This window comes from Meles meles, chromosome X (genome assembly GCF_922984935.1).
Source record: "Meles meles chromosome X, mMelMel3.1 paternal haplotype, whole genome shotgun sequence".
NCBI lineage: Eukaryota > Metazoa > Chordata > Mammalia > Carnivora > Mustelidae > Meles > Meles meles.
This window is the reverse complement of record NC_060087.1, coordinates 33,930,646-33,958,469: the sequence shown is the minus strand read 5'-3', so window position 1 is coordinate 33,958,469 and position 27,824 is coordinate 33,930,646. Positions and strand designations below refer to the sequence as shown.

Here is a 27,824-nt window from a genome sequence, read left to right as displayed (position 1 = left end):
AGAATACAAGACCAAAAAGGTTGAGAGAAAAAAATGGAAATCTGTACCTGTTGAGGTCCAAGTGCTTATAAGGCAAACATCAACAAAGATCTGTCCAGAAAGGCATCTGGAAATATGGAACTGGAGTTTATCAGAGAGGTCTACACTAGAAGTATTTAACTGGGAATCCCTGGTGCCTATATGGTGGCAAGAGTTATGCAAGGGAGAACGTAAGAGGGCCAGGGATAGGAGCATAAGGAACAATGATTAAAGAAGGGACAAAGGAACAAATGAGCTGATGGAAAACTGAGAAGGGATTATCAACACGGTGGGGGATGCAGTTGAGGCTAATGAATTGGAGTCAAATATGTCACTTAGAGTCTGTGTAGGCCACCATTCAGTTTTTAATCAACCAATCGAGTAAACTGTTACAAACACCTCCAGCTACTTGAAATACCACACTAAACCCAGAATCTTTGGAAAATGTATCATCTCAATAAATTTAGCCCAACCCAGTGTTATATCAAATATTCCTTGCCCTAATATCCTAGTTTCTAATAATATATAAATTAGAAAGTCTTGCAATTATTTTAGTGTATAATCCAATTCCTTCAAGGTCATGCTTTGTCATACTCATCCCTCTGGAACATGCTAAAATCTGACCAGTAATTATGGACCTTGTGGTAACAAAGATTATTTGGGATGGGTGTTGAGAATAGACAACCTCTTGCATGATAGATAGATAGATAGATAGATAGCCAGCCTAACTTGAAATGAGCCATTGGTTAGGAGATTTGAAGTTACTGATCAAGACCAAAGGAAAGAAGACTTCAAGGCGGACATCCGAAAGGAAGTTCTACAATAGAGATCATAGTGCAGAAAACCACTTGAAGCCTGGAGATGTCTGAAGATTCAAGCATGTTCCAGTAGATCCTTTTCACAGGAGTCAAAGTGAGCTAAGCAGAAACATCTTCCTACAGGTAAAATATATGGTCAGACAGCTCTTGCAAGTTCAGAACCATGAACAAACACTCTGAAGTCTTAAGGAGCTTGAAGACTGATATAAGAAGATGCAAGGGGTGGGGCACCTGGGTGGCTCAGTGGATTAAGCCGCTGTCTTCGGCTCAGGTCATGATCTCGGGGTCCTGGGATCGAGCCCCGCATCGGGCTCTCTGCTCTGTGGGGAGCCTGCTTCCTCCTCTCTCTCTCTGCCTGCCTCTCTGCCTGCTTGAAATCTCTATCTGTCAAATATATAAATAAAATCTTAAAAAAAAAAAAAAAAAAAAAAAAAGAAGATGCAAGGGGTGCCTGGGTGGCTCAGTGGATTAAGCCGCTGTCTTCGGCTCAGGTCATGATCTCAGGGTCCTGGGATCGAGTCCCACATCAGGCTCTCTGCTCAGCAGGGAGCCTGCTTCCCTCTCTCTCTGTCTTTGCCTGCCTCTCTGCCTACTTGTGGTCTCTCTCTCTGTCAAATAAATAAAATCTTAAAAAAAAAAAAAGAAGATGCAATATTCTACCCATAAACTGAGCTAACTAGCATCCAACCCCAATTAACCAAGCTCTCTTGAGGACGGCAAATTACTTCTAGGGAATCTTGCTTCCCAAGTCTAGATGACATGACCTAGCTGAGAAGACACTAGGTCATTTGTGAAAGCTATTCCTTCCACTCAGGCGAGTCGCTTGCAACCCCCAGGAAGCTCTATTTTTAAACTAAACCAGCAACTGACTCACCTGCCCAGACCTCTCTTCTAGAGGAGGAATTATCCATAAATACAGCCAACTTGCTGCCTCTCATACTTAGTATTTTTTCAGTCTGATTAGTAATGCCGTGTCTGCCAAATGCCTCAAAGAGCTCTGGAGAGTAAGATGAACAGCATGTATGCTCCTCTAAGGTGGTCTTATACCATGATCTACCCTAGGGGTTGGCACAATTTTTCTATTAAGGGCCAGCCAGTGAATATGTTAGGCTTTTCGGTCCAAGATGCAAAATCATGATTATTTTGTACATACTTACAGAACAAGAGAGAAAACAAGTGCCCACAAATGTTTTATTGACAAAATTTAAAAAATAATAAAAAATGATTGCATTTGTGTGTGGGGGGTGGTTGTGGGTTTTTGTTTATTGATTGGTTGGTTGGTAACACAGATCCACTAATGAGAGGAATGGGATTGCAAGGCAGATAACATTTCACTTATCTAATGTTGGTATTCCTATAATCAAAATCATAGTAGGTCTGACTGTGTCCCAGACCTACTAAATTTGAACCTGAATTTTAATAAGCTCCCCCAGTGATTTGCAAGCACCCTAAAGTTTGAGAACCCACCAGTCTAAAGTTTCTAAAGCACTACCTGTGCTCCATCTCTATTAGTTTTGGAAAGGTAAGGAAAGCTATGGATCCTAGAAAAGGTTCACGAACCATTCAAAGTCGATTACTCGCATAGGGTCTGTAGCCCTGAAGTTAAGACCTCAGGAACTCTGCTATCAGGCCCACCTCAGGGTGAATATGTTCTAAAATTAGATTTGGGGGATGGTGTCCAACATTTGAATATAGGAATAAAACATTGAATTGCATACTCAAAAAAGGTAGATTTTAAGGTACGTGCATTATATCTTACTAAAACTTTTAAAAATCAAATTAAAGAATTTGAGTTTGGTGGTGAGGCACTGCATTTTTATTTTAAAGATTTATTTATTTATGGGCGCGGTGGGCAGAGGGAGAGAGAAACTCACACAGACTCTGAGTGTGGAGCCCCACATGGGCTCGATCTTACGACCCTGAAATCGTGACCTGAGCCAAAACCAAGAGCTGGATGCTTATCCGACTGTGCCACTGAGGTGCCCCAAGGCATTAGATTTTTAAAACTTTCTGTGGGTTTCCAAAGGACAGCTCAAGGAGACAACTGCAAGAACTCCAAGTTTTGGAGTCAGGAAGCTCTGAGTTCAAATCCCAGCTTTCCTACCTACGATGTTAAAGAAGCTAAGCTACGTTATCTAAGTCATAAGTAATCATAACTGTTCGATTACCCATGAGGTATTCTATTGTATATTGGGTTCTGTATTTCCTGCTTCATTAGTATATACTTGCCTTAACTCCTTTTCCTTAAGGCTCATGGTAAAAATGACAGCAAACACTCACATAGCACTTACACACACATGCCACTCATTGTCCTGTGGGGCTGGTTTACATATGTTAACTCATTCAGTCCTCACGTCAACAGCTAGAATTAGTTATTTTCATTATTACCATATTACAGCTAGGCACGACAAGGCAGAGGGAGACTAAGAAACTTGCCCAGAGCCACACAGCTCATAAGTGGTGGAGTTAGGATTCAAACTAAAGAAGTTTTCCTCCAGTGACTGTGTTCATGACCATTATATGGTACTGTAGAGTTTTATATATATGTATATATAATTACATATATAATTGTTAATATATGTTAAAATTTTTTATATTTCACATTTAAGGAAATAATAAATTTTATATTTTGTATTTAAAGATATTATATATAATAAATTATAAAAATAATATATAATTATATATAGAATGTTATATATATAAAATATATATATTTTATATATATAAAATATGTAACTCAGAGATGTATCATACTCACGCATAATTTTGGCTTGCTCAATCTTATACCAATCCCAGCACTCTGGCTTTTGAGGGTGCACATATGTATGGACTGAAAGACTGTACAAAGATGGATATGTAGGCACAGCAGAAAAATGAAAGATGGACTGTCGTAAATACAGATCCCTTTGCCCCTGGGAAAGGGGGGCTCAGGGCAGAGGTGGGTTCAGGGACTGGTGCTGGTCTGCAGAATCTTACCGTCTGTGACAAGATATGCAGAGAACTGAGAGCATTTACAGACCGTCATAGGAATTTGACACTGACAAGACAAAGGAGTGTGTAATCTGTGGATTCATCTCTTCCTACTGTGCCTTTTTACAAAAGCACAGGTCTGAGGTGGCTTGGAAAATGAAAAACAAAGAAACTGGTTCTTTGCCACAGATTGTTTCGGAAACACTATTCTCAATTCAAATCTCAAAATTCGTTTTCTTTCAACGTTCCTCAAGCTAGGTGTTCTCTCTACCAAGAAAAAGAGCCTGGGGGTCTGAAGGTCAAGTTTTATTGCACGACAATGCAGAAAAGACGTAGGATACGACACTGGAGCAGCTTCCCCTGACTGAGAAAGGAAATAAGAGTTCCAGCAGTGGGTCAGGGTGTGGAGAGGGCAGAGGAAAATAGGTTAGAAAGTGCCTGGTGTTACTCGGCTCCCGTGAGAATGGCCGGAAGAGCTCAGCTGGGGCAGGGGCACCTAGCATGGCTGAGACAACAGGAAGTCTTACAGGGGCCGGTAGACCTAAGGACCCAGAGAACACAGGCCCCTCTACCCTGGACAAAAGGTCAGAGAGAGGAGGCCAACTGGTGAGACACTGGGAACAAGGACAACACAGCAACAGCTTTGTACCTGCCAGCAGATTGGGTGAGCCTGTGACCCAGGAAGAAAGGTCAAAATTAGAGGAGGAGGGAAAAAATACCGCAGGGAGACACCTTGAGAAGGACTTAACTTGACCAAGATAACTCACAGCCAGCAAGGACTCTGGTTCAAATCTACACTCTGAAATTTGTTAGCTCTGGGATCTTGGAGACATGACTGAACAAAGACATCATCTTGGTTACATGGAAAGCACTCGAATAGTCCTTGGGGCATAGTAAATGCATGGAAAATGTGAGCAGTTACTAAGATTCTTCATGGCAGCCCTGGACCTACATTTTATGTTTGCTGAGCCAGGGTCAATAGTTTCCCAATATAACCAACCATATATTACCCCTGGATTTTCTCCTCATTGTTCAGGAACCTGTGCGGTGCGAATATTCGTTACATCCTATTCAGCCTAAGTATAAAGCCAAACACATCACTATTACTCGCAGAAACAATAAGAGAGTCAAACGGGAATTCACTTGATATAAAAATCAATAGCTATTTGGTTTGTAGTGTATAACTGATTTAGAAATGACCTGCCTGTGTTTGGAGTTCAAACTTGGTAACAGCCAATGAAATTAGATGACAGCTATGAGTCGTCTGAAGTAAGCTGACTTCTTCCTTCTTAAACATGGCTAATGCAAACAAAACATTCCGGCCTTTCCTTTTTCCAAGTTACTGACTAGACTTCCTTGTAGTTTTTTTCCCTGAGCTAGTCTCTCAATTAGAGGATAGTGATTCTTTGTCACAAGATGTGTTTTAATATAAATCCAGTTCTAGTCAAAATATATTTTGTATATATTGTATATATAATTTGTATAATTTATAAATATATAATTTGTATATATAATTTGTAAATTATATACATTTGTTCGCAAGTACAGACATCTTTGGATATACTATTACATGCTGAAAACTGGGGGGAAAATGCTTATTTTGTATGAGGTCCTTACTGCCTTGTTTGAAAACAAACCCTTGATATATCGATTGATTTAAATGAAATTAATTTCAAAAATTTTAATCATATATTGATTTTAATGTGATTTCATGCCAGGAGACTAAACATTATTGCTGTCTATATATAGCTCTTGGGAAGATTTATCAATGGATTTGTCTATAGTCTGATAGGTGAAGTAAATAAATATGTTTGCTATGATCTCTCTTGGTCTGTGTTTACCAAGTGGGCTGTTGCTGAACTTTTTATGACCCAGATAAAAGTATGTTTAGATTCAAAGTCTATTTTTGAATCCTGGAACGTCATTATTTGATGGCTACATCCCAAGTATGATTTCTCTACACACACCTGCCACCTCATCTCAACTATATTTTCTGGTAAGATCTACCACTTCCGTTCTTAGAATACATTCTCAATGTCCAATGATTTTGTTAAAAAAAATATATTGTTTTGCTTTGGAAATTTTACTTGCTTTAAAATGAAGTACCCCCTTACACTTGCTTTGTTATGCATCTTCTTAATTTCCCTCCAAGCCCTGATGCCCTTTAGGAAATATTTTCTGACCGCACAACATCAAAGTGAAAATGCCACTGAAGTCTATTTACATGAGCCACAAATCCCGAAATGAATTGGACGTGTTCCTAATGTAGGAAGAGAGTGCTTCCTGGCATTTGATTAGAAAGATGAAATCAAATTAGCCTGGATAAGTCAACTGTTACAAGGACCGGAAACTGCTAAATGAAACTCCAACGTGAGTTACGAATGGTATTATGCCTACTTGGAAAGGAAAATGGTTATTAAGGGGTTCAGTGGTGGTAAGACTGATTTCAATATTTTAATTCAGTGGAGAAGAAAATGAAGTAAAAACCTCTTCGATTATTTTTGTAGCTGATACCGCTTTAAGTAAAAATAGAAAAACCCTATGGTGAGAGAACACGTAAATGAATAAGTAGTAGTTAAAATAGGAAATAGAAAGCAAATGGCAACTCGAAACATTGAGCCTGAACTTTTGAAATGTCAGCAAAAGCAAAGATGGAAACTAACACACATTCAGGAAAAAGTCCCTGTGGCTAGAAGCCACGATGAAGTACAATGCAAAGCGGCTGCCCATTTACAGTACAATATGCTATCTAGGAAAAAGAGGGATCACTATTCGAGACCTCTGATGCTCACATACAGATTCATGGATGAGAGAAATCAGACTCCTCTTACACAGATACTGGAAAACAGTATAAATCTTATTTTAGAGGCGCCTGGGTGGCTCAGTTGGTTAAGCTCGGAGCCTTGACTCAGGTCATGATCCCAGGAGCCTGGGATTGAGCCCCGCCTACGGCTTCCAGCTTAGCAGGGAGTCTGCTTCTCTCTCTGCCCGCCATCCCCCCTGCTTGTGCTCCCTCTCCCTGCGTGTCTCTCTCTCAAATGAATAAAATCTTCCAAAAAAATTAAAAATCTTATTTTAGTAATTTTTATATGTTATGAAAAACTCTCAAACATTTAATAGCAGTTGTCAAGGAAAACAAACTGCAACATTTAACAGTTGCCCAAGACTCCAGAACCTGCTGCCCTTAACCAAACGCCAGGGCACAGAGCTGCTGAGATGATAGGACTCAGTGGTGGAGAATATGGGCTCTGGTTCTGGGCTCCTTGGGTTTGAAACCTGGCTCTGTTATCCATCGGTTATGCATAACCTCGATGATCCTAAATTTATTCTTAAGCAAATGGACTAATGATGAGATCTAGCTTCTGGTGTTCTTGGGAAGATTAAATGATTAAAATATTTTGAAGCACTTAGAACCACTCTTGGAATGTTCTAGATATTATCTGTCTTTTCTTAACATGGAAAAGAAAAACTTTCATACAAAGCGAACTACTACTGTTAGTAAAACTACATACTCTGGCCAATGAGCCTGTCGATAGAGAGGAATAGAATTTCTAAGGTCCCTTGCACTCTGCAGTGTTATACACCTATGCTTGTTATAGAAAGAATTTTCTAGAATACAGGGAATAGTTAAGTCTGCTTTCTTAATATTTGGACACTTGGATACTGATATTCTGATTCCACAAAATAGAGACACATTACAGGATTCTGAAGGGCAAACTACTGACCATTCCTTTTTCCTTAACGCCCCTCCAAAATGTCTAAAAGACCGTTATCCCCATCCTTGAACTTCAAATGTTTGCTTAGAATATACATGACTCCTCAATGTGCATTTGTTCATTTCTGCCCCTGGTGTGAGGATCATTTTTTATCTGAGTCATGAAAGATTCAGTCAGGTATAGGTATGTACTCTCTGGCTCTGTTTCCAACCTCGATGTGTCGCCTGATCCCCATATGATGATTCCATTCTAATAAATCATTCCCACCTTGCACCCACGTGCTGCCACACGGGCCCTCACCACCACTTTCACACTTAGCAAGCACTTCCAAGGTGCCAGGCACTGGTTTTAAGTATGGTACAACTATTAACCCTTCCAATCCTACAACAACCCTTTGGATAGAAATTCTTAGTACCCTCATTCTGCAGAAGAGGAAACTCAGGAACAGAGAAGGTAACTAATTTCCCAGTTTCCCATAGCTGTTAAGTCATAGAGCTGGGATTCAAATTCAAGGAGTCTGGCTGCAGAGTCCAAGCTCTCAACCCCTACCCTATACTTCCCCAGTATTTAAGATCTAGAACCTCAGTCCGTGTCCCTAACTCAGTCTTCTATTTTCAAATCTTACTTTAATACTTAGAGTGCTTCACAGTTTAAAATTATTTCACCTCCATGATCCCATTTGTTCCCTGTGACTGCTGTGTGAGATGAGTAAGAGGACACGGAGGCTTACAGAGAGAGAAAATATATAGGAGGCACTCGATGTTAAAATCAGAACTTAAATCTGGATCTTTGGCTATACAAAAGTCTGTGTTCTTTCCATCACACTCATAATTCTGTCCTCAGGGCTTGGGAAAACAGGATATGTGTGAGGTTTCACTTTCTGGTAGAAGTGGTGTCTGACTCAGACCCTGAGTTCTAGACTGTTCTGTGACTGAGGGAGGAGAGAATGAGAAAATAAAGTATAAAAGAAAAAAATTACAGAAAAGACACAGGGGAGAAGATAGATTCTAGACATACTGTCATAAAAAGAATGCTAGGACTTGGTAATGGTTTGGGTATTGAAAGCAAAGGAAAAGTCAGAAGCAAAAAGTGGCCTCCAAGTTTTCAAACGTGAGAAGCCAGGAGAACATTGACGCCATTAGCAAAAACATGGATGAAAGAGGAGAACATAAAAGAAAATGGGTTTGGCTACAACTGTGATAAATATTGGGCGACAGCTGGACCTAGAAGTGGGAACACACATAGTAGATGGAAAAACCTGGAAATGGAGATCTTAGAGCCATGATTGAAAATGGTATTTTTAACTATGGTATTTAAAACTATGGGTTGCTGAGACATCACAGGCAAGGAAAAAGAAGTAATAGATTATGGGCCAAATAATAAGCCTTTGGGGGAGTGAAGAACTAGGAAAGAGAAGGAGACCAAAAGAGAAAGTGGTTAAAAACTAGTTGAAGAGCTAACATAGAGTCACAGATAAGAAGAAAGGGAGAATTCAAGAGGTAGGAAGTGATCGTGAATGTCACAATGAGCAAAGTAGTCAAACAGAGTGAAGATTTGGAAAAGTATCCTTCACAGCACTTACCATAACTGAAATGAATTATTCGGGGAAATTAGCATCTTTCCTAAGTAAACTAGAGGCACTTAAAGGCACAGAGGGCCGCATACTGTAACTTCACTTTGTAGCAGCGTGTGATATGTAGCTGTCACCAAATATGTAACGAATGGATCAATGAATGAAAGAATGGCATTAGATCTCCTGACAGCAACCCCCAAGTGACCCTTGGAAGTACGCTAGCCATCAAGTAATGAAAGTAGATGTCGTATCACAGGGAAACTGAAAGAACCTGGGGTTTTAAAAGAGAGAAAATGGGTAGTAAGGCAAGAAGGGGCAGATGTTAGCAAGTACCACTTAGAGATGTGTTTTGCTGAAAGGGGAGAGAATCTCTGGATCAAGAAAAGTTCTTATCCTAGAACACTGTGTATTTAACAGATTTTGTACCTCTAAGATGTCTGCCTGACTTCTAGAGGATCTTCCAGAACTTAAGGTAGCCACTCGAGTCACCAGCTCTACAAGTGATGGAAGGAACAAGACCGCATCTTTTATGACCTCTGTACTCAGGAGTATTAGGAGTCTATGGGCTGGGCGGGATGGAAGACGTGGCGAAAGCACGGTGAGCAGACTTCAGAGGAAACAATGACACTACCCGCGGAGAGACAGAGCTGGGAACGGCACCACGTTGGAGAGAAGTCACAGAATCCTGTGAAATCATCCCAAAGTGGGAAAGTACGCATTGAGGTGAATGCGTGAGAGTGAGAGCACATACACGAGCAGAATATGGGATGTACAAAATCAGAGTTTTGAAGAAATTCTAAATAGAAACTATCGAAGATGATGAGCTAAATTTTTGCACATGTTGGCTGAACAGTCATAACACACGCCATTGGGTAACGGAGCTCAGTGAGGCAAAACAAACGGCTCATTTCGCACACAAAGTTGCATTTCCTTAACATACTAAATGAGTGGAAGAAAGTAGTTTCAGCGAATATACAAAATGGTCTCCAGGACACAAAGAGGGAGAAACATTTTATCCCCTAAACTTATTAGAAGAGGGTATCAAACAAGAATAAACAGAACGGCAACATAAAGTTAATTCCCAAACTCAGGTTGGTAGAGAATTTCAGAAAATCATAAGCACATGGAATCAATATGATTTGGCAACAAAAAGACATTTTCTTGTAGTCTCCCTTATCTATTTCCCCAGTGTTAGCTCTCCGTGTGTGTGTGTGTGTGTGTGTGTGTGTGTGTGTGTGTGTGTGCATGCACACCCTCGGGGATGTTTAAGGATTTCACTCAAGTCCAATGTCTTCATGCACTTAAGTTGTGGGGTATAAATTATAACAGTCTTGTGCTTAAGCTGTTGTCTAAACAACATATAAGCAACTTATTACAAAGCAAAAAAACAAAAACAAAAACAAACCCAAAACCCTAAACACTGACTTCCTGCGCTTAAAAGACATCTTAAGGAGGCTAAGATTTAAGGTATATTTTTAAACACATTATCATATACAAGTAATGTTTGCTACTCACAATTCTGAATGCTGGAAATATATAACTCCTTTTTTCTCCAAGAACAGAGTTTGATACATTATGCTGCAAAACGCATTTCTCCTTTAAATGAGGAAGATCACATTGTCAATTAAAACAATCCATATTAAAGAGCAATTTTCAAAAAATGTGATGGCTCTTTCTAGGGTATGTTCATATTCAGTTGGTATACACTCGTCTCCTCGTGGTGTTAAAAACATCACATTCATGCTGAAATTATTCCAGGGATTTCAAGCTTTGGCAATCTTTCTACTCAATTTATAACCACAGTGGATCTTTACCCATATCAAGAGCAGAACTGTTATTCAACAATGCTAAATAAAACATGTGAGTTTTCTAACAAATGAAACAAACTCAGAACAAAAAGACTGCTATGCCATACAGAGAGGTGTGAGAGGTTTTTGCCAAAATAACGGCACTTTTGCTGTGAACCTGATTTGTTTATGTCAGGAGGATATATACTTGCTCGTGGAGGCACTCATTTTTTTCAGTAGGATCTTGTGCAGTGTTTCAATCTGTAGATTAAAGTATGTGCTAATAACGAGAAGATACTTCGATTTTCTTCCTCAACCCATCAAACTCACATAGCAGCCCAACAGCCAAACTGTCCCTTCTGTATATATCCATCTCTCTTTCCCCTCATTATAAGATCTCATATCAAATGGTGGAAGGAGTCATTCATTTCCTGATAAATTTCCTGGCAAATTCCAAAGCCCTACCATGGAAAAATACAAAAACCAAGAAAGCAGATATCACGCTGAAGACCCCTAAACACGTTATTCTTACCTCAATCTGATGGTTAGACCATTTTGTAAACTCACTTTTCTTTCAGACACACCAACGGTAGAACGCTGGTCTACTTGACCCTCGTGCTGTGCTAGGAGCAGGAACCTGAAAAACCAGCCTCTCATGTTCCCACAATCTATTTACACACCAAACACACCCAGGAGCACAGAGTGGTGTTTACCTGCGGCGGACAGCTAGTCCAAGAAGCAGGCAGTATGTCCACTTTCGAAAAAGAATGTCTCTGTTGATCAGCAGGGGAAAGGGTGAGAGCTGTTTCTTCCTCTCAAGCACATTTGGGAAGGTTTTTGAAATGAGATACTTTTTAAATTAATGTTTTAAAGGGGATGTGTTCTTTCGATATTCTGTTCCTTCTGATATTCTATTCAGAAAGGATCTGAGAAAAACTTACACTTACACATTAAGTCCCAGGTGCAATTCCAAATGCTTTATGTCTATTATTTCGCAGAAGTTCCAAAACTTATTAAGTATGAACTGTTACTATCCCCATATTACAGATGGGCATACTAGGTATTTTGCCCACAGTTACCCAATTAGTAAACGGTAGAGCCAGAAGTTACATCCAGGCACTCCAGCACCACAGTTTGCGAGCCTAACTGTGACACCACACTATATATGTATGATTTTTATTTTCATTTTTTGTAGGTATGATTTTTATTTTTTCATTTTTCTTAAAGATTTTATTTATTTGACTGACAGAGATCACAAGTAGGCAGAGAGAGGAGGAAGGAGGCTCCCTGCTGAGCAGTGAGCAGAGAGCCCGATGTGGGACTCGATCCCAGGACCCTGGGATCATGACCTGAGCCGAAGGCAGAGGTTTTAACCCACTGAGCCACCCAGGCGCCCCCAGTAGGTATGATTTTTAAAAGATAACTGTGATAGGATGTGACTACTCAGCTGAACACTGGAAAATGAGTGAAATTTTCTTAATGCTTGTACTATACTACATCGTAAGTTGGAGCCAGGAAAAATTCTGGAAGATTATTTCCCCAACATGATTATTCATTTATATGCTCAGACCAGGCTTCTTTTTAGTTACTAGTGGCCCTTCAGGGTCCCAGGGAATTGAGCAGAAGATGGGTCTAATTTTACATACCAAGAGAGTCATTACTTCTTATGTTCAAAGAGTCATGCAGGAGAAGCCAATACATCATTTTAAAAAAGTCTCAAAGATATCTTTTTTTTTTTTTTTTTGGTTTTGGTTTTTGCTTTTTTTCTGATCAGATAATTCCTATAAATCTGTCTTCAAGTTCACTGACTCTTTTTTCAGCCACCTCCACACTGATGTTGAGCCCAGGTAGTGTGTTTTTATTTTGGTTATTATAATTTTTAGTTCTAAAGGTTTTTTTTTTTTTTGCATTTAAAAATCATTTTAATAGGCAAATGAGACAAACAGCAGGCAGATGTGCAGAAGCTGACATAGCTGTGTCCAGGGTATAAAAACTGGGAAGCAGTTTGGAGGAAACTGCTATGGAAAAGTGAGTCATTCCAATTCCCAGTTAGGTTCTAAAGCTTTTATTTGGTTTTTTATAGTTTTCATTTACCTGCTGAAATTCCCTGTCTGTTCATTCATTAAGTTTATGTTTGTTTATTCTTTGAACATATTCTCCTTTAGTTCTTTGACCACAGAATAATTCCTTTAAAATCACCATCTAAAAAGTCCAACAACTGGGCATCTTGGCTTTTTTTTTCTTGACTATAGGCCATATTTTGCTATTTCTTTGCATGTTGAATAATTTTTACTATACACTGGACAGTGTGGATATGTATGGGGCTTCTGGGATTTGCTATCTTCCTCTGAAGAGTACTGATTTTTGTTCTAGAAGGCAGTTCAGGAGGTTTGATTTTATGCTTTGTTAAGGTAGATATGTAGAAAACCTAAGGTCTTCCCCACCCAACTAATTTTAAGGTATAAGACTCCAAATTCTATCTCCTCCCCATATCTTATAAGGGTAGGGTTTTGCGATTTTTAAAGGTGAATCTATTATAGGTTTTAATTTATGGTATAGTCTTAACGACTAAGGTTTCTGGTGTCTCAGCTGGATGCCCTGAATATTAGTGAGGTATTTTCAAGGTCTCTTCACTCTTATGGCTTGGAACTCCAACATCCCCCAGCATGGGTCAACTGGTAATATCTCTGTCCTTTCTCAAATCTGTACCCTCTAGTCAGTCTTAGGTAGTCCACCCCTATGAACCTACACCCAGTTCTGAGCCAGAAATTCTTAGAAATCCCCCAAATGGACTTCTGAAGACCTTCCTTTATATAGCTCTTTCTTCTATGATGCCTTGTCTTGAAAATTCCAGCTTCTTCAAATGGACTAAACTCTAATTCCTGCCTTCTTAGCCCAGCAGCGTCACTGTTGTTCTGTCTGAAATCGAGCAAAACATGCCAGTGGGATGTTTTCCCCAAGCAGAGAAGTAGAGGGATGGTTGAGCTACCCTGTGGGTTTCCTTTCTCTATGGAATTACAGCACTGTTGCACAATGCCCCCCAAACAGTGAGATCCTATATTTTGTCCAGTTTTATGATCATTTATGGCAGAAGGGCTAGTCTGGTACCAATTACTCCATGAGAAGTGAAAGTCTCCCAAGGGATTCATTTTACCAAATTTAAGTGTTATGAAAAATCTATTTGCTGTTCAGTCTTACAAGTCTTGCACAATTTTAACCCATCTCAAAACATAATCATATAAATCACAGAAAAGGAAGGTAGTGGGGGACAACTTCAGTGGAGATGGGATAAGTTAGCTAGCTGCTGTATCCTTTATCTTCACCTAGTGTCTTAGTTTGGGTTCCCTTAGGAGCAGACGCTGATGTGAGTGGATATAAGTTTATTCGGGAGGTGTATTCATTTCCTTTGGCTTCTGTAACAAATTACCACAATCTTGGTGGCTTTAACCAGCATGCATTTATTATCTTATGGTTCTAGAGGTCAGAAGTTTGAAATTACTTCTGCGGGCTAAGCTCCGGGTGTTGACAGGGTCACACTCTCTCCATAGTCTCTAGGGGAGAATTTGTTCATCTTTTCAAACACCTAAGGATGCATTCCTTGTCTGTGGTCCCTTCCACCAGCTCCAAAGTCAAAAGCCTAGCATCTTGCTTCAGTGGTCACCATGCCTTCCTCTTCTGTACTGAATGCCCCTCTAGCTTCCTCTCATAAGGACACTTGGTGATTGCATTTAGGGCCCATCCATATAATCCAAGATATTCTCCCCATCTCAAAATCCTTTACTTCATCATATTTATAAAAACTCTTTTGCCATATAAAATAACTTTCACGAGTTTATGGATTAACACTTGGATATGCAGCCTACCAAAGTCTACCCTCTGGCCCCTGGAGATGCATGTCCATTCCACATTCAAAATATCCCATCAACCTAAAAGTCTTAACCCATTAGAGTACCAACTCCAAGTCTAAAATCTCATTACCTAAATCAGGTGTGGGTGAGATTCTGGAGCAGTCTATCTTGGGGCAAAATTCCTCTCCATTTGTGGACTTGTGAAACTAAAAAATTATTTATCCTCAGGGCACCTGGGTGGCTCAGTGGGCTAAATCCTCTGCCTTCAGCTCGGGTCATGATCCCAGGGTCCTGGGATCGAGCCCCGCATCGGGCTCTCTGTTCCGCAGGAAGCCTACTTCCTCCTCTCTCTCTGCCTGCCTCTCTGCCTAGTTGTGATTTCTCTCTGTCGAATAAAAATATATATATATTTATCCTCAAAATACAATGGTAGACAGGCATAGGAGAATAGTTACATGTATTCTGTTTTAACTAGGGAGAACTAGGAAAGAAAAGTCACCATCTCCAAGAAATTTCTCAATCCAGCCAGCAAGATCCATTAGGTTTCAAGGCCTGAAAACAGTCCTCTGTGGTTTAAAGCTGTGCCCTGGGCCTATGGCTCAACCTTTGGGACAGTGCTTCCATCCTAGGACATGTGACTCTAAACTCCGGGTAATATTACGGAACAGTATTCTTGTGTCTGTTCTTTCTACTTCTTTTTATTTTTTTATAAATGTATAATGTATTATTAGCCCCAGGAGTACAGGTCTGTGAATCGCCAGGTTTACAGACTTCACAGCACTCACCATAACACATACCCTCTCCAATGTCTATAAACCCACCACCCTCTCCTTACCCACCACCAGCAACCCTTACTTTGTCTTGTGAGATTAACAGTCTCTTATGGTTTGTCTCCCTGCCAATCCCATCTTGTTTCATTTATTATTTTCCTACCCCCCAAACCCCCCATGTTGCATCTCCACTTCCTCATATCAGGGAGATCATATGACAGTTGTCTTTCTCTGATTGACTTATTTCACTAAGCATGATACCCTCTAGTTCCATCCATGTCATCGCAAATGGCAAGATTTCATTTCTTTTGATGGCTGCATAGTATTCCATTGTACATATATACCACATCTTCTTTATCCATTCATCTGTTGATGGACATCTAGGTTCTTTGTTCTTTCTATTCCTTTTTAAATGGGTATAACATCTCTCGAGTCTCTCATGAGGTAACAAAAACCTTTTCACACATTCATTTCATATCTGTATGGACGTCATGATTTTATCTTGTTCTGAAAATTATCTTCTAATCATCTTAGAGGTCAAATAGAAATTCCTAATACATTAACCTACCAGAGCTAGGTAAAGTTCATTGCCAGAGAAGGGTGTCTCATGCAGAGTTTAAGCCTAGGCATGTCTTTTCTTGGTTGTTCAGGTGAATCCAAAGCACCAATGCAATGAATGTTGACCTCTGTTTCTTTAGTTTTCATTTTCTGATCTACTCTCTCAGTTATTTTATTTTGGATACATTATAACCCAGAAAGTATTGCTTTTCTAAAGTAAAATGGCTTTTTGTTCCAGAATCAGAATGAGGATGAGGATGCTCAAAGACAAAAGAGAGCACATACAGAAAGCTGCAGAAAAGTCGCAAAAAGACAATTTCCAAAGGAACACAAATTTGTGCTAAATTTTTCCAAACTGGACTCAATTTTCCCAAGTTTATAAGATTTTCAAAATGAAGTTGTAGTTAATTTAATACCAAACAACATATTGAATAGTAACTCAATCTGAGAATTTGATTTGCTTTCAGTAAGACAGACCAAATTGTGTTAGAGTATGGATCTGCTCTTACTAAGAGATTGCAAAAGGTGACTCCTTAGCTGTACAAGTTTCCTATGACGGCTCCAACAAATGACTAAAACCATGATGGCCTTAAAAACACATACATTCAGGGGCACCTGGGTGGCTCAGTGGGTTAAGCCGCTGCCTTCGGCTCAGGTCATGATCCCGGGGTCCTGGGATCGAGGTCGGCGTCGGGCTCTCTGCTCAGCAGGTAGCCTGCTTTCCCTCTCTCTCCCTCTCTGCCTGCCTCTCTATCTACTTGTGATCTCTCTCTGTCAAATAAATAAATAAAATCTTTAAAAAAAAAAACACATACATTCATTGGGGAGGGTATGTGATATAGTGAGTGCTGTGAAGTGTGTAAGCCTGACGATTCACAGACCTGTACTCGTGGGGCAAATAATACATTATATGTTAATAAAAATAATTTTTAAAAAACAATAAAAGAAAACCACACATACATTTATTTGCTTACAGTTCGGGAATTCAGAAGTTCAAAATTGGTTTCTCTGAACTACCTTCTTTGTAATCTGACCCCCAAACTAGAGATTTTGTACTTCAAAAGAAAAACTTTCTACCATTTGCTCTGACTTCATCATGACTCTAATTATTCTCTTTAAAATAAAAGAAATAAACGAAATTACATAAATTCTGGATGGTTATTACTTTGCCACTTAAGAAACAGGTGGCCAAGCTACAACCATTCACTTTCTGAAGCTTCCATAATCCGATCTTAAGTGCTCAAATATCCTGGCAATTTTATTTTTTCCTTCCCCACAATGAATCCTAAATGAAAAATGAAATAAAATCATACTTCAAAGGATATTTGGCACTTAAAACTCCCTTTGAGATTTCCCAGAAGGCCCTGAACATCAGAAAATTTTGTCACCTTGTAAAAAGAGAGGTGGTAGAATTATGAGGTTTATTGGATATACTACTGTTTATGAGTTGCATGGGAAAAATTCTCAAAAGAGGTTATCAACTTCCTCTAGGTTAAATCTGAATAGGGATAACATTATTAACAAAAATATTTTAGAAACTGTAGCATAGGGGCGCCTGGGTGGCTCAGTGGGTTAAGCCGCTGCCTTCGGCTCAGGTCATGATCTCAGGGTCCTGGGATCGAGTCCCGCGTCGGGCTCTCTGCTCAGCGGAGAACCTGCTTCCCTTCCTCTCTCTCTGCCTGCCTCTCTTGTAATTTCTCTCTGTCAAATAAATAAAATCTTAAAAAAAAATGTTTAGAAACTGTAGCATATATAGGAAGTTTCTAGAGCTTTGTCAGTATTCTCACTGTCCATTGTTTCTACTTACTGAAGTTCTGGTGGTACTTCCCCTGATGATATTAAGGCAACAATACTATAGTGTTATCAGTGTAATTTCAGTTATTTTTAAATATTTGACTGCAATCTTACTATTTTAATTTGCAACTAGCATCTTCTAGGCCAGTGCTTTCAAACGGAGGGTGTATATAAAACTTATCCCTAGAGATTTTATTAAAATACAGATGTTCCGAGCCCACTCCAGACTTTTTCCAAAATAGTCTTAATCAGGTTAGTAGGCCTTTTGTTCAAAACTCATCTCTTTTGAGTTGGCTTTATTATCTTCTTTTGCATATCATGGGGCGGGGGAAGTAATTTCACCTTCATTTGCATTATTCTTATGCCTCCCACAAGTTTTCACTTGTGAAAATTATCAGTAATAAGTTAACCACAGCCATAATTGTCTGACTCCTCTGGATTATTTTTTGTTTCACTCTGGTGGTTCCACCAAGGCCATACAATCAGCTATGGGACAGGGACCTTGTTTTCTTTTTTTTTTTTTTTTTTTTTTTTTTTTTTTTTTTTTAAAGATTTTATTTATTTATTTGACAGAGAGAGATCACAAGTAGGCAGAGAGGCAGGCAGAGAGAGAGGAGGAAGCAGGCTCCCCACGGAGCAGAGAGCCCGATGCGGGGCTCGATCCCAGGACCCTGAGATCATGACCTGAGCCGAAGGCAGCGGCTTAATCCACTGAGCCACCCAGGCGCCCCAGGGACCTTGTTTTCAACAAAGAAGGACTGTCTGAGAATCCCAGGAAGAGATCAGGTATTTCCAAGAATAGGCCCTTGAGTACAGGCTTCTGATGTCATCACATAACGACTTTTAAGACGAGGTCAGGGGCGTCTAGGTGGCTCGGTGGGTTAAGGCCTCTGCCTTCGGCTCAGGTCATGATCTCAGGGTCCTGGGATCGAGCCCCACATCGGGCTCTCTGCTCCGCGGGGAGCCTGCTTCCTCCTCTCTCTCTGCCTGCCTCTCTGCCTACTTGTGATCTCTGTCTGTCAAATAAATAAATAAAATCTTTAAAAAAAAAAAAAGACTGACTCAAAATTCTGAGAACAAGTTAACTGAGGAGCAGAAGTGTTCTTGAGGTTGCTCAACATAAGATACCAGGCACAAGACCTGTGTTTGCGAAGTACAAAGATAAAACACTAATGACGTTGATACATTGATGTTGATATGAAGGCTAATTGAATTTAAATAAAAACAAAGTATGAAATCAGTCTTTTTATCCTAACCTATCAGATTTCCTAAATAAAATACAACTAAGTTGATAGTCCTTCCCTACATCCCAGAGACACTAAGAGTTTAGCTTCTTTTTCCCAGAGGAGAACATGAAACACTTCCTATCTCAAGGCCTGTTTCTCAGGATATCCGAAAGAACCTCAACAGGTAGGAGAGACACATTCTCCTTCTGACTGTGATGTTGGGAGAGCTGATTACCATGCTGGGGCCAAACCGGCCTCTGAAATAAAATGGAGACCCTAAAAAAAGCCCTGTCCCCTGTGCCCCACATATTGTTAGTACGGAATTTTTCTTAGGAAAAGCTCACAGACTGATCATTGGACTTATACCTCAAGGAGACCTTCAAAGAAATTTGGTCCAACCTCTGCACTTTATGGCCAGGGAGGATGATGTGTCCCCAAGGAAACTACCAGAACCTGGTGAACCTCCACTTGCTGGAGAGAGGCCTGCTTGCCAACTCACATGAAGAGGAGAGAGAGAGCTGAACTTGCCGAAGGCTAGGAGGTCTTCATGGCTCTCCATAACAAATGACCAAGGTGCGAGAGAAGTTCACACAGGTGGCCAAGGCCTACCAAGACCACTGAGGGCCAAACAGAAGGAGAGGATGCTGACGCAGAAAGAAAGCTCCTAGAGAGGCCACAGATCCCTGTGGTAGCTCCTTGAGCCCCCTCAGAAGACTCTCACTAAAATAGAGAGTAATGAATTCTAGAAAATAATGTCATGGGGTGGATCTTGACAGTGTTTCTGTGAATACAGGGTTGAAGGGGCAGTATGTGTCAAGAAAGGTTTCTTGGATTTATAAAAACACATATTCTAACATGCTGTAAGTACAACCTTCATACTATTTTTCTCGGGATACCTCTGTGAATGTGCTAAAAGCCAAACCAGTCTTTCTGCTTAGACAATCGGTGGAAGGAGGCAGAGGGAGGGCGGGTTACTAGGCAGAGGGGAGCAGAAAGGAAACCAGACTGAGGCCTGTCTGGTTCCCGGGTGTGTGCCTCTGGCTTCTTCCTCTCCTCTCCGTGGCACTTGCCTATCTCGCCACAGGCGGCAGCAGGCTGTGCTTCCATAGCCAGAGGCCCAGGCACCCCACCATCATGGGATAGCCAGGCCCAGGGGCGCTTGGGAAACACCCCTAAGCCTCTGGTCTACAGGGAGGGAGAGACAGGCAGCTACTCATTAAGGACACTCTCGGTGCCGGGCACCGCACTCTGCCGCAGCTTCCAGGCACACATTAACTTAATCTTTGCGAAAATCCAAAGATGGAGGAACTCTTAGTGTCTGCATTTAACACATGAGGACAGTGCTGCTCAGAGAGAAAAGAGGACTGTCCCAGATCACATGGCGACAAAATGGTGAACCAGCATGGCCAACCTAGCTCCTCTGATCCCACTGTTGAACCCGCCGAGGTGACCTCTGAGCAGCCCTCTATGACAGGCCAGGGGTGACAGAGGGAGGCTCTTGAGCAGATGACGAACAGGAGAAAATGGCAGATGCCGACAGTCACAGGAAGGAGACGAGACAGACTGCCAGAACACTCGATGTGACAACTATTTTTAACCCAAAACAGCACAAGAGTGTTTATAAGAATCGTATGTACTTGTGAGTCCACCATTTGGGACAGGATTTACACAGAACACACTTACACCTCTCCAAACAGGCATTCAGCCACTGAGAACTCTAGGTCGCTCCATCAAAATATGACCATACACAGGCTAGGTGTTTCAGCTGAGGATGAGACTAACAAATGTGTTTGTAATGGAATACATTTACAAATAATCTGTTAAAGGGCGCCTGGGTGGCTCAGTCGGTTAAGCATCCAACTCTTGATTGTGACTCAGCTCATAATCTCAGGGTTGTGAGACTGAGCCCCGAGTCAGGCTCTGCAATGGGTGTGGAACCTGCTTAAGATTCTCTCTCTCCCTTGTCCCTCAACCCCTCCCTCTCCCTTCTTCTCAAAGAAATACACGGATTAATACATAAAACTATTAATAACCATTAAGAACTTCTGGGACTGCACGTCTTAAGCCAGATAATACCTTTGATGCTACTATTTACCAGTGTACACGAGAGAGGAAAGAAGGATATACTTCACAGAGCATCACAGCACTAACAATCCGTGTCTCAAGTCCTTTTTTGGAATGAGGCCGGGCCTAAATGAATGAAATCAACCTGAGCATGGCTCCTTTTCGTATGCCTCGTCACGGTTTCCCGTCGCTCCTCCGTCTTCATGGAAAGCCCCTGTCCCATTAGGTTCATGCCAACTGCTACACCACCCTCTCTACCCACCCCCACTGCCATCTCCTCCTGACATCCACACATTCCCCCATCACGAAAGAAGCCTTCGGCCCCACCCCGGTTACCATCTTCGTTCTGGGAATTCGACATGCCCGGGACCCTCCCGGCCGCCCTCCCAAGCCATCCTCCTGGGAGGCGTTGACTTGCTCAGAGCCAGGGAGGAAGTCTTTGCTCCCGGCAACCTCCACGGAAATACACCACCCCCGCCTGCAAACACTGTCCCCAGTAAACTGCTCCCTGAAATACCCAACTCCAGCCTCCCACACCGACCATCCCTTCCACCCTTCACTCCCCGTGGGAGGTCTCCTCTCCCCCAACCGGCCACTCCAGCCATGGCCACTCCCCGTGCTGTCCCCAGAGAAACCGCTCCCTGAAACGGACTCCAGCTTCCCACACTGACACCCCCTTCCACCCTCCACTCCCCACGGGAGATCTCCTCCTGGACGTCCCACAGATACCTCCCACTCAGGAGCACAGAAACAGACACCAGTCAGAAAAATTGTACTGGATCTTAAGTCCTTTAATGGCTTTTGCTGACAGGAGAGCAGGCCTCCCTCATCTATGTGTGGGGCCGGGGACTAGATGAGGCTGTTGGCTCTGGGACCCAGGCCGCACCACTTTCTGGGCTGGGGCACCCCCTCCTCCTGAGGGCAGGCGCTGTCCTCAAAGAGGCGGCTCAGGTGCTGGTGGGTGCCCAGGGCCGTCTGCACGTGCTCTGGGGTGATGCGTATCTTGTTGTTGTTGCAGGCCTCCTGGCCCGCCAGCTCGAGGATGTTGGCCGTCAGGTACTCGAGAATGCCGGCGAGGAAGATTGGTGTATATGAGCTCAGGCGCTGAGCGAAGCGGCCCTCTCTCAGGAGGCGGTCCACGCGGCTAACTGGGAATTGGAGCTCAGCTCTCATGGAGCGGGACACACTGTGCCTCCTCTGTCTGTGTCGAGGATAGTGCCAGGGGCTTCTTCTCCCAGGCATCATGGTAGCTGGGTTTGGCCCTGCCTGATGGTGCCAGGGGCCTGGGTCTGTCAGGATACCAGTGCTCCCTCCTGCCCACTGTGCCCCTCACTGGCCCGGGAACTGCCTTTAAGGCAACTCGGACATTGTGATGTCAGTGATGACACTGGGCCCTGATCAGGACCTGCCTAGAAACGTCTATTATGGAAACCTGGTCTCCGTGTTGATTGAACCCTCTGTATGAGGGAACATTTTCTAGGTGATCTGATAGCCTAGCTTTAAAAAGGAAATGAATGTTTCAATATAATCAGTACCCTGTCTTTAGGACACTCCACTCCTGGTTACCGGATTCTAGCCTTGCATCGTCTTTGAGCTCTCTTACAGCCCTTTGTAAACTGCTGGTAACCAACAGACATACGGAATGCTGTCCAGTAGAGGTCCAAAATAAAACCACTTTTCCCCATGTACACATTTAAATATTATATTTCTATATTCTTTGGATTCTCTTTTGAATTGGTTACAATATCTGCCAGTTCCTCGTGAGTTAAAAAAAAAAATGCATTTCCAACTCTGTTTTGGCTCAGTTCATGATTGGGGTCGTGAGATCAAGCCCTGCGTCAGACTCCATGAAGCCTGCTGAAGATTCTCTCCCTCAGGTGCTCCCAAACCTGCTCAGTCATGCTCACATGCGCTCTCTCTCTCAGAAATACCTTCTGTTTTGAAGATCACGCTGATATGCCCAGGGGGTTCACCTGTGAGAGCCAGGTACACATTCGTAGACACAGAAGTGTACCTCATTCTCAACTGATACCCAGAAGTGTCTCATTTCTTCTAGGTGAATCCAGAGTACAGATAGTACTTGGTTGATGCTATTTTTCTAATGTAAATTTTTAATAACGGTCATTTTCTTCTCTAACTTTGTGTTTTTCTTGATGTTTAATTTTTTTCCAAATCTGGTTCAGTTCTGGCGGGTTTGTTTACAAGATCTTCAGAAAGAGCTCCTGGGCCCTTCAGAACCAAATGATACATTGAAGCCAGGAGACTTCAGTTTGTTCTCTGTGGAAAAGGCTGAGTTTTCTTGGAGTGTGGGTCTGTGCTCCATAGGAGGCGACACAACCTTCCTCCTCACCTGCGTTAGTTTCCTATGGCTGTTGTAACGAACTGCCACAGACTTGGTGGCTTTAAACAATGCACGTTTATTTTCTTCTAGGTCATACATTGAAATCCGCTTCACCAGGCCAACATTGAGGTGTAGATAGGGTTGCATGACCTTTGAAAGCTCTAGGGTAGAATCCATTTCCTTGCCTTCTCCTGCTTCTAGAGCTGAATTTCTTGAGTCACAGCTTCTTCTATCTTCAAAGTTTGTCATCTGCTTTACACTGGGGCTTCTCTGAGGGCACTATAATCATCTACAGCCCAGAGACTGTCTTCAACAATAAGGATGGTCTCAGAACCCCATTAAAAAAAAAAAAAAAAAAAGACAGTAACTTCAAGATGCTTCCAGAATAAACTATTAAGCACAGGCTTCTGATGTCATCACAAAATCACTCTTAAGACCCCGTCAGCGGACAGAGTGAGAATTTCGAGAACACCTTATTTGAGAAGGAGATGGGTTCATGACACGGCTGTCACAATGTTCAGTGTTCAGTGGGACAAGATTCGCAGGTGGAACAAATGGAACCAGGATTCGCAAAGCTCAAAGACCTGTAGCAGAAGATCAGTCCTCTGATCCCAACCTGTCTGGCCTTTTCCAAATAAAACAGAAGGGACAGTTTTAGGGAGTGGGTTGTTCCTTGTGCTTTCCTAGAAGTCCAAGAGACCTTAACAACCCTGTGTTGAAGATATTAGCTTCTGTATCCCAGAGGAGAACATTTAACACTTTCTATCTTCAGGCTCATTTCTCAGGGTACAGTAGCGGCGGGGCCTCAGCAAAGTTACCAGAACGTGACTGTCATATTTGCTGTTCTACCCACTTGCCATGTGACGTTGGGAGAGTGGAGTGTCATCTCTGGGCCTCAGTGGCCCCAGCTGTGACATGGAGATGCTCAGAAAGAATCCGTATCCTTTATCCCCATTTCCCCACTGTCAGTATGGACTTCCCTTAGGAAAAGCTCAGACTGACAATTTAGTCCAACCTCCTCATCTGACAGCTGTGGAAGCTGATGTGCCCAACCCCCACCCCAAGGAAACCACACCTATGGGAGACCAGACCACACTTTCCGCCCTCTTCTGTCACTATTTTGTCCCAATACGTCACGAACACCCTCTCCTCCACGGTCAAGTTGGTCAACTGCTTTCATCCTACGTGGCATAAGCCAAGATATCACACAACCACAGTATCTAACCTGCCTCCCTGCTGCACACTGGTTTCCTTTAGTTAAGTTTGTTTAAACACGTGAAGTTTGGGGGGATTTCCCCACAGTGATTCTGGAATGCTAAATACATGACAGACCAATCTTCTGTTTTCATGAAGGACTCTGAAGCAGTAACACTAAATGGAACAGCCACATTCATGTCCTATTCATTGCCTGTCCCTAGATTCAAAACCACAGTCCTTAAAGAATAGGATAAAATAAAAATCACTCTGATAGTGCAATTCAAATGTGATGTGGGGCTGCTGTAGGCTATGAAAGTATCTGATACCCATCAGCTACAGCAGGGTGGGAAAGGGTTGGCATTCAGTAACCTTTACAGCAGTCAGGTTTTGCCATAACATTGAAATGAGTGGAGTCTTCTCACTGAACAGAGTTTATACTAGTTCAGATGACAAACTCAAGTAGAGTCTAACGTGAACTCCACTATAGTCCTACTAAAACATGACCGTCTGTCAGCTAACAGTGAATTTGAACAACAGAATATATTGGCCCCATAGCAAAGAATTTTGATGAGCCCTGTGCTGTTCATATTTATTGAAAGAGAAAATTTCATCCTTCAGAAAACTGTGGTTTTACAATTAAATTATGATGGGGATGATGAACTCAAGGAACTTTAAAAGCCAGATGAGTATTGTAAGTGAGTGAACAGGGTCATATATGAGATCCAGCAAGGAAGGGTGAGCGCTGGGACAAAACAGAGAGACCCAGTATGAATGGGACAGCAGCCAGTCAGCTTCACATGACATACACGTGTATGCCCAGACATTGTGATTTCACCAGAGGAGTCATCAATTGAAGTTTTCAAGTTAAAAGTTCTTGATTTTTAAATGCTGGCAGCTGATTGATTTTCCTTTCAAAGCGTCATTATAGGCCTAATGATCCCATCTGCCCACCTCCATTGTGTCTGTGAGCAGTCACTTTGTAATTTGTTCTTTAGGCAAATGATTTATTGATATTTATAGTCTTCTCATTCTTGAATCTTATTTTGGGGCTCCACAGGCTCTTTCTAAATAGTTAGGTGGTCTCCCTCTGACCACTTCCTGTAGGTTCTGTCAGATTCAGGGACTAAGGGAGCCTGGGCCTTCAAATGCCATGGTTCTCAAAGGTTTTACTCAGTAAGAGGCCAGCCTAGTGTCCAGGCCTTGTGCTCATGCCAATCCCAAGCCCACATGACCCTCCCCAAGGCCACGCACCCCTCCAGGTTCCCCTGAGGCTTGGTTTCTGGGCTCATCTCTTCTCACACATTATGTTTTCTGCTGTGGTAACCTGTGTCTGACCCCAGCCTGTCCCGATACTGCCTTTGATCACAGATCTGGTTTGGCAGCCACAGTCTTCCCAGACCATCCCCACTCACTCCAGCTTTCGCTCTCTACTCCCAACAGGGCACTAGTCATCAATGGTGTCCTCTCTCCAGGTCCCGACCTAGAGTTAATCGTTCCTCACCATCCCCCACCTCCCACTTTTTTGAAATGCACAAAGGGCCTAAACTTGGGTGGCTCATTCTTTCCCAAGGGCAGTGATTGCCAGTCTCTGCCCGCCTTCCTCCCTGAGTGTAGGATTCCTGTGCCCATGTAGGAGGGGACGTGGCAGGGTGCTGCATTTACACCCATGCTCTACTGATCATGGCCTCCATGTTTCCTGGGAAACCCACAAGCACAGCAGAAGCAAAGCTCTTAAAGGGACGGTGGCACTGCCCTGCCCGGTTCTCCCATGCCCTCCTGACTGTAGAGGGCTTGCCAACATAAAGCTGGCGACATAAAGGCTCAAACTCCAGACTCCACCTCGGACATCAGATCGTCTGAGTGAGCCCGAGAAGACTGGCTCCCTACAGGTGTCACAGGGACCATTAGTGTCCACTACTGCACGGACCGTGAGGTGACCGCCTGACCACACGGGTCTGCTACACTGACATAACTTATGCACGCACCCTCACATCTCTGGCCTTTAATGAATTCCTCCTTAGCTGTGCCTTCTGGTAAAGGACCCAGGAGACTATTTTGTGCCACAACAAGCCACTGCCATAAGCCAAAATCAACAGCTTCTAAAAATCAGCTACGTGACCAACATACCAAGATCTTAGCATAACGATTGATTTCCTAACATCACTCACCCTGGAGGCACTCCGTGTTGGCTGAAGGACACCAAATACAAGAAACCATGCCCTGGGTGCAAAGACGCGCCCCTTCAGGGATGGGGTGCCGATGCTGGTGCTATCCTGTGATCCTCCTGGGACGGAGACTCTCACCTGCAGCAGCCGGGAGAGGCCTGCTGGCTACTCGGATGAACAGAAGAGTAACCGTTGAACTTGGCTAAGGCTAGGAGGGCTTCCTGGCTCTCCATAACATACCACAACTTTGTGGGGTAGACATCTTGACAGTGAGGTTTCTGAATGGCATTGCGGAGCAAGAATGGTTCCTTGGATTTCTACAAGCACATATTCCATGACCTCTAAACACAACCCGGACGCTGTTAGTGAAAGGACACTCCTGTGAAGTAGGCAAAGGCAAAGCCAGCTCCACACTTTGATGGTGGAAGGAGGCAGAGTGAGGGTGAGGAGGGAGACATGCAGCTATTAAGAAATCTTCGAATTGCCTGTTTTAGGCAAGAGAGTAGTATGTATGTATGTATGTATGTATGTGTATGTGTGTGTATGTATGTATGTATATGTGTGTGTGTGTGTGTGTGTGTGTGTATCCACTTAATTTACCAGTGTGCACAAGAGAGGAAAGAAGGATATACTTCACAGAGCATCACAGCGCTAACAATCCGTGTCTCAAGTCCTTTTTTGGAATGAGGCCGGGCCTAAATGAATGAAATCAACCTGAGCATGGCTCAGTTTCGTATGCCTCTTCACGGTTTCCCGTCGCTCCTCCGTCTTCATGGAAAGCCCCTGTCCCATTAGGTTCATGCCAACTGCTACACCACCCTCTCTACCCACCCCCACTGCCATCTCCTCCTGACATCCACACATTCCCCCCATCACGAAGAAAGCCTTCAGCCGCAACCAGCTACTCCCTCCACGGCCACACACCACCCCTGCCCACAAACACTGTCCCCAGTAAACTGCTCCCTGAAATACCCAACTC

General features: G+C 42.6%; 1 protein-coding gene across 3 annotated transcripts in view; it reads right to left on the bottom strand.

Moving 5' to 3' along the window:
• The window catches only part of SYTL5 (synaptotagmin like 5), a 239,461-nt gene that overhangs the window by 121,281 nt on the left and 90,356 nt on the right, over window positions 1–27,824 (bottom strand). For 2 of the 3 annotated variants that reach the window (XM_045996455.1, XM_045996453.1), the window contains exon 1: window positions 11,415–11,498. The exons of the other annotated variant lie outside the window; for it this stretch is intronic. The gene's annotated coding sequence lies outside the window, so the exon portion shown is untranslated. Of the gene's footprint in view, window positions 1–11,414; window positions 11,499–27,824 lie in introns of those variants that run through there. 3 annotated transcript variants of the gene reach the window in all.